We start from the raw sequence: 8,264 nt of genomic DNA on the forward strand, positions 1-8,264 counted from the left end.
CAGGCAGTGTGGGGTGGGTCTTTGTGTTGTGCCTTGCAATGAGAGGTACCACACCATGAAACACTACAAGAAATGTCACTTGGATGGATAGGCAGTCATTATCTCTACAGCTCTATTTAAAACTTTATAAATGAAAATAACTGGCTTCCGGCAACGGTCGATGCACGTTCACGGCAGATGGTTGCCGGCGTATGACGTAACGTTTGATTTAGCTATACTTCGTTCTACGTCACAACGCTTCCTACGCTACGTCCTACGTCATACGCCGGATATTTTATATTTTATACCGGATATCATACGCCAGTGGTTCTCAACTCCAGTCCTCGGGACCCACTGCTCTGCACATTTTGTATGTCTCCCTTATTTAACACACCTGAACCAGATCATCAGCTCGTTAGGAGAGACTCCATGAACTGATTTGAGTGTGTCAGATAAGAGAGACATACAAAATGTGCAGAGCAGCGGGTCCCGAGGACTGGAGTTGAGAATCACTGTCATACGCTGTATATATACAGCCAGTTATTTTCATTTATAAAGTTTTAAATATGTATATTTTTACGACAAAACTGCACAGATTACCCTCAGAAGGCCTTCGTTTATCCCCCTGGAGCTGGATGGATTACTTTTGTGAAGGATGCATGCACATTTTTGGGACTTGAAGGAGGTGGACCCCATAACTTGACATTATAACCACTGAAAGATCTAAGACATTTTCTAAAATAACTGAAAATGTGTTCGTCTGAAAAATGATTGACATATACATCTCGAACGGCTTGAGGGTGAGTAAATCATGGGTTTAATATCATTTTTGGCCGAACTATCCCTTTAAGATGTCAAAATCGAACGTTTTAGGAAAAAACCTCTGGCGCCTAAAGGGTTAAAATGTTTACAAATTAAATTAATCACATCTTTCTGAGTTTTATTTCAGAAGCATCACACAGTACTCCATTTTCTTGTATAAATAATTCAATTACAAAAAAAAAAAAAAAAAAGTCCACCTTGTGGTGGAATAATGTAATCGATAAATGCTTTATTTTAAGCACCAAGTTTCTATTTTGATCGCTACCGTAGACATCAGTGTTTATATTTGAACTTTAAACTTTTATCCCAGTACTTCTATGATCATTTGAACTACTGTATCACAGAAATAATGACACTATTATGAAGTTTAAAATACCTTTTGTGAAGCTGTTTCATGACGACTCTCTCTGGGTCAGCGGCAGCACCAACACAGATTTGAATGTTGCGATATGATTTTGTCAAAGGTTTAATAGACAGATGAATCTGAAGATCCTGTGGGTGTTTGAATGGAGATCACAGTATTTTAAAGATGAATCATGCAGCTCTACTGTCTTATCTCTCTCTCAGCATATGAGCAGCGCAAGGGCTTTCAGTGCTTTCAGTTTCACGTCTCTTCCACACGTCCACTTGAAATGGATATTACGACACTCAACACTCATATGGTGCGTTCATGTCATCACGTAAAGATTGTATTTACGAGTTGAACGCACATGAACGCCTCCACAATAGCCGCTTTTCCACCGTCAGGCCGAACGGTTCTTATAATGGTAATGAATCCTCAGCCGAAACGTGCTGGTAGAATCCGTGAAGTAAAGTCTCCAGGATTGGTCACTTGTCTGTTGTCTGGCTGCCAGTTTCTCTGTAGCTGCTCTTAAGCGCTCTTTAAACAAAGCAATAATAAAATTAAAAGCAATAGCTGATCATTCTCCATAACCGTTCAGCCCGACAATGGAAAAGTGGCTAATGTCGTAAATACGAGTGGGAAGCTCTGGATTTTCCCTATCTTATCTTTTTGCCACATATAACTAATCATTTTCTATAAGCATAGCAATTATTGCATATTCAATAAGAGACAATAAATTTCAACTAAATTTGAAAGTTTATTAAATTAACTAAAATTATACATTTATAGCTATACAAATAATTACATACTGCATACAGTACAACACCATTCTTTGATCAGATCTTTGAAATGAAGCCATTGTGCTAAATCGTGTTTAATAGACAGCATGACCAGACCATTCAGTCTTTCCTGAGACAGTGTTCACTAAAACATTGACAGGATCATTGAATCAGTGATTTGAACTCGGTAAACCAAATCAGTTCTGTTCATGAATGAATCATCTAGACTGGTTTATTAATGGGTTTCTCCTATTCACTGCAATGAACCGACTCAAATGATTCATTCACGATTCAGACATCATTACAAATGTATATCTATGAATAGAACGACATTGTAAATGTTGATCGATTCCTCACAGAAATTTGCTCCAAGGCTTCAGAAAGCCTAAATATATTCATCACTGGACTAGTTTTATTGTTGCTTGGGGATTTTCCATTTCTGCACTGCGTCGTTTCTGAATAACCTGCTAACGAACACACACATTTGGCACACACTATAATGAATACCCGTTCTTTATAGCGCGCTTCCTTAAAGATTATTTTACAAAGTAAATACCAAAATCATCCTGGAAATTATGGAGTTCTGCTGGACCCTTAGAATCGTCCCAATCCTCCCCTGCTAACACACACACACACACACACACACACACACACACACACACACATGCTCCTTAAAATATTTACAAATACATTAAGCACACTCACACACACATTCCTTAAAACGTTAACAAATACATTAATCACACTCGCGCTCTCTCAGACACACACACACACACACACACACGTTGGGTTTCCATGTTTTTGGGGGATTTTCCATAGAAAAAAATTTTTTTTATACTGTACAAACTCTATAATCAATCACCTAATCCTTACTGATGTATTTTCACAATATGAACTAATGAGTATTTGTATATATTTCATATTGACAGCATTATGTTATTTATTTTTTAAGTGTCATGTTTATCTCTGGATATAGGCTTAATGTGTGTCATTGTTCTCTACAGGTTGAGGAAGTGTGGTGTGACAGATGAAGGTTGTGTTGCTCTGGCTTCAGCTCTGAGATCAAACCCCTCACACCTGAGAGAACTGAATCTGTATAAGAATAATCTAGGAGACTCAGGAGTGAAGCTGTTGAAGGATCTGGAGGATGATCCATATTATAAACTGGAGACGCTAGTGTAAGAATAGTTTTTAACGATTTTCATCATCATATTTTAATTTAAAGTTCAAATGGCTGATTTACCCACAAGAAATATAAGTAAATTATACCAGGTTCAGTAACACCACGTTTGTGTGTGTGTGTGTGAATATTTTGTCTGAGATCATCAGATAATGAGTCTTAAATTCAGCTTCAGTTTCTGTAGGTCTCTGAACTTTAAACTGTGTTTAATATGAGTTTAATTCTGCTCATACTGTTGTGACTGATTGTGAAAATAATATTAATGTTATTTCTGTGTAAAAGTTCAAAGTTCTGTGTAAAGACACAATGCCGCATAAAAGCAGACTTAAAATATGACGGGTCTGACCCACCTCAGCCCCTAGTATCAAAGATGACTCTGATATTGTTTTGTTCAGTGTAAATGAACGCGATCTTGTGTCGCTTTAAACTACGTCATTGTCATGACAACCAAACGGACAACCAAAATTCTCGCGGCGCGAGAATCAAGAAGCGGAAGACTAAACATCTGCCTAGCTCCATATTGTTTTAGCCAAATTAAAAAATGTCAGCCAACAAGGGACAATAAAGTAAAAGTGTCCTGTACTCAAATCGTGAAGCAAACCACCAAAATAACAGAGTCGTCGACGTGTGTAATCAATTGGCTTTCGCCGTTTGTAATCTTCCTTTGAAGAGACTGGCAGATCAACGCGCCGCTACATTTCTCTCAGATACGCTAAATGCTTATTCGCCGTCACTGTGTTATATTATATTCCAAAAATCATCTTCTTGAGGACGATATTTTCACCCACACACGACCTGCCTGAAACGCTAACGATAGCAGAATTGTTCTTTCTGTGGTGATCGACCCGGTGTAATAATTCATAATATATTTGTAGCATTTGATCCATCTGGAACAGTTTTATTAAGAAACAGAAAATAGCTATCAGTACCACAGAATTATGACAAACATTAGAGCGTGAGATCACTATATCACACAGAGGAAATCTAAAATTCTGTATTTTTATTTATCTTGAGTTTTATTTCTTTGTTTACTATTTAATTACTTTTAAATTTGTTTTATAACACTTTGTTATAACTGTAGTTTTAAAATAGTAATGTTCAAAGTATTATTTCCCGTGATTTTAATTCCTGTGTAAATGCATTTATGTTCTCGGCGTCAGAGAAGCAATAAACATTCTGTGTAAATGCACATTTTGTGATTTTATGCCGCTTCAGATTTGGTTTCTGTGTAAAGACACCTTATGTGTGTGATAATCTGAGATTTGGGTTGTTATTAACTGATATTAAATGTGTAGTGAGTGTAATGATCATTTCTGCTGGTTCTGTATCAGCTGTCCATTGTGTGAAAGTGACCTTTCATGTGCTTTTGATTTTGTAAAGTGACTTTGAGCATCAGATAGAAGCTATATGATCATGTTTGAAAATGAATTAATATAGATTATCTAGTTAGTTTTCTTATGTAAAGATGTGACAGATGTAATATCTCATACTGCATATGTGACTGTGTGTGTGTTTTACTTTAGGTTATAGATGACAGTGTGATCTTCTGACGATCATCTGATGGTGAATAAGGATCCACTACAGAGACTCACAGTCAACAGAATCAACAGAGACTGAAGATACAGTGACTTCACTGTTATAAATTCAGACTTCATTTAGATTTCAGCGATCCTCTGACAGACCTGATGAGGCGGCAGTGAAACACCTTTTATTTCACAGCAAATTACAGTTTCTCATTCATAGATTAATCATTTTATTTGTATAAATGCACAGTAACTCAAAAAGCTCTTGAGTTTTGTTACAGAGTAAATAAAGAGTCTGAATAACTCTGTGTTTGTGTTGTACCAGGAGAGGGAGACAAAGACTGATGAAATATTCATTTTTCATAATTATGAGAAGAAACAGTTCAAGCTCACTTTTAGAAAACAGTGGAAGCTTGAGTTTATACATCATGTTTTTAATAATAGTTGCATTACATTTGTATTAATGTATTAAAGGGGTCATATGATGCGTTTTCATGTTTTATTTTTCTTTAGTGTGTTATGTATGTTTTGCATGTATAAGATCTGCAAACTTACAAAGCTCAAAGTCTCCTACAAAAAGATGTTGGTGCTCGAGCCCCTTTTTCAAAATGAATCAGAAGTGCCCCTCTCAAACAAATATCAATGATAATATTGTGGTCAATAAAACAAAATGCATTCGATTATAATAAACATGACAATGTGAACAAAACTAACGACAATTTATTATTTTTTCCGAAGTGTTGACAACTTAGTGTTAACTAATAATTGATCATTGTTATAAACTGGTACTACCAACAAAATATTAGTGTATTCCTGGAGCTGGGCGTCGTTACACTACATCCTCATCGCTTTCTGCAGGACTTTTACAGGCTTTCCTCAACTCACTGAAGTGGAAGTTTGGTGCCATTCTGGGCATTATTAGAGGGGTAATTGACCAGATACAGCCTTGGATCCATTAGCGCCTGCACTAAGCCATCCGGCTGATATCTCTGAATAAGCTCTAACTTTAATAATGTTCGACCAAGGGGAAAAAGGCTTCTGGGGGGTGTTTGGCTCGAGGTCAGGGTGCAAAGGACCCTAGGTTGATTTTACTCCGAACCATCCCTTTAACTCTCTGGTTTTCTCCGGGGTCCTTTTAACTCGCAAATTACTATTCTCTTTGTCCAAATGGCATGAAACTTTGTACGGCTCTCAACTATTTCTAAATCTACATTTTTTTTTTTTTAAATGATATCTGTTTTTATGTTAGCGTGGAAAAAAATAGTCACACTCGTTGTCTTTGGGGTCTCCAGGGACCCCAGGCAATAACATGTAATTTTGTAACAGAATAATAGTTTTTTTTTTATTAACAAATGTAAATTTACTTGTTTATTAATGTTTTTACTCCACATTTGTGCAGTTTTGGAGGATTTATGATATACAGTGCTATGCATAAGTTTAGGTAACCATGCTAAAGTTGACTAAAAAGAGGAATAAAAAATCATATTTTGCAAATTTAACTTAATGCCTTATTTTAAAAAATTAGGAAAAATCCAACCTTTAAGGACACCAATTTTCTTTGTGAATGAATAATGTATCGTAAATAAATAAATGTTCTTCCTTAAAAAACAGGGTGCATAAGTTTGGGCACCACTATGTTAAATTCCCATAGAGGCAGGCAGATTTTTATTTTTAAGTATTTTTTTAATTTTTTTTTTAGGATACTATGCATCCTGATAAAGTTCCCTTGGCCTTTGGAATTAAAATAGCCCCACATCATCACATAGCATTCACCATACCTAGAGATTGGCATGGTTTAATTTCAGTTAGCCTAAAAGCTAGTTTAATGCAAATCAAACTAAAAATCAAATCAAATCTTCATTTGGGCAGACACTCGTCGTCTTTGGGTTTCCAGGGACCCCAGAAAATAACATGTAATTTGAAACAGAATAATAGTTTTTTTTTTAACTAATGTAATTTTACTCTGTTTATTAATGTTTTTACTCTACATTTGTGCAGTATTTATGCTATATTTTAAAGTTATATAAATAAATTTTTAAAAATGTTTTTTTTTAATAGGTTTTTTATACAAAAACAGCTTTTTATGTAAAATCCACTTTATAAAAGACCCAAATTTCTAAATTTCATTTAGTGGCTAAAATGATATTTTTTTACTTTTAAAACTACATTTTCCAAAATATGGGCAAAAATGTGACACTAAACCATGTACAAATATCCATCTTATCCCTATAAATGAAATTTAGAAATTTGGGTATTTTATATAGTGGATTTTACATAAAAAGCTGTTTTTGTATAAAAAACCTATTAAAAAAAAACATTTTTTAAAATTTATTTATATAACTTTAAAATATAGCATAAATACTGCACAAATGTAGAGTAAAAACATTAATAAACAGAGTAAAATTACATTAGTTAAAAAAAAACTATTATTCTGTTTCAAATTACATGTTATTTTCTGGGGTCCCTGGAAACCCAAAGACGACGAGTGTCTGCCCAAATGAAGATAATCAGAGGGTTAAGGGATAGAATTATTGACTACGGGGGGACTTTAAGTCAATATTTCAGGTCAAAGGGGGTTGCGTCACTCCCCAAGGTAGCGTGTGTAGTCCAATACTTTTTAACATTATGATTAATGATATATACAGAAATTGACACAGGAATAGGGAGGTCACTGTACGCAGATGATGGTGCACTATTGAAAAAGGGAAGAAATTAAATATTTGTAGTAAAAAGTCTGCAGGGGGCAGTAAATAAGGTAGAAAATTGGGCAAATGAGTGGGGTTTCCGGTTTTCAATTGCAAAAACGCAGGTAATTTGTTTTACAAAAAGGAGGAAAAATAGTAGAGTAAGTATAAAAATGTATGGTCATGAATTGGAACAAGTTAAAATGTTAAGATTTTTAGGTATATGGATGGACTCTAAATTAACATTTGGTATTCACATTCAAAAGCTAATAGATAAATGTAAAAAAGGAATAAATGTAATGAGGTGCTTGGCTGGGGTTGAGTGGGGAGCGAGTAGACAGTCTTTAAGAAGTATATATAGCTCATTAATAAGACCGGCAATAGATTATGGTAATCTGATATACTGCTCTGCATCAGAAACATGGATAAAAAAGATCGAGGCAATTCAGACTCAAGCTCTAAGGTTCAGCTGTGGAGCATTTGAAACATCTCCAGTACCATCTATTCAAGTAGAGATGGGAGAAATGCCACTAGAAGTTTGTAGGAGAAAGGCATCCAGTTAAAAAGGTACTGGAAAACTGTTGGGAGTATGAGTATGGAAATATAAAGAGTTTTGGCTGGGTAGCAAATGAGGAGGCACTGGAAACAGGTATAACAGAGATAGAGGTAGCTCCTTCTGTTGCAAATTCATCTATACCCCCATGGTTATACCCAATGCCAGATATAGACCTATTCATACATAACGAGATGCATAAGAATGAACCAAAATTGCCATCAAAAGTAATCGTTCAACAATACATTATTCAAGCATACAACAACATGACTCAAATATTCACAGATGGATAAAAAGATCCAAAATCAGGTAGAGCATCTGCAGCAGTGTATATTCCTCAGTACAATATTAAAATATCAAAAAGAGCAACAGATCATATATTTGTTTTTACAACAGAATTG

The 8,264-nt window shown here is 35.2% G+C and overlaps 1 pseudogene across 1 annotated transcript in view; it reads left to right on the forward strand.

The window, feature by feature from the left end:
* Window positions 1–5,331, forward strand: part of LOC307172571 (protein NLRC3-like) — a 117,293-nt pseudogene extending 111,962 nt beyond the window's left edge. The window contains exons 12-13 of the transcript in view: window positions 2,928–3,101; window positions 4,627–5,331. The product of the transcript in view is annotated as a protein NLRC3-like (transcript). The remainder of the gene's footprint in view (window positions 1–2,927; window positions 3,102–4,626) is intronic.
* Window positions 5,332–8,264: the final 2,933 nt, after the last annotated feature.

This window comes from Squalius cephalus (genome assembly GCF_949319135.1).
Source record: "Squalius cephalus genome assembly, chromosome: 15".
In the NCBI taxonomy this organism is placed as follows: domain Eukaryota; kingdom Metazoa; phylum Chordata; class Actinopteri; order Cypriniformes; family Leuciscidae; genus Squalius; species Squalius cephalus.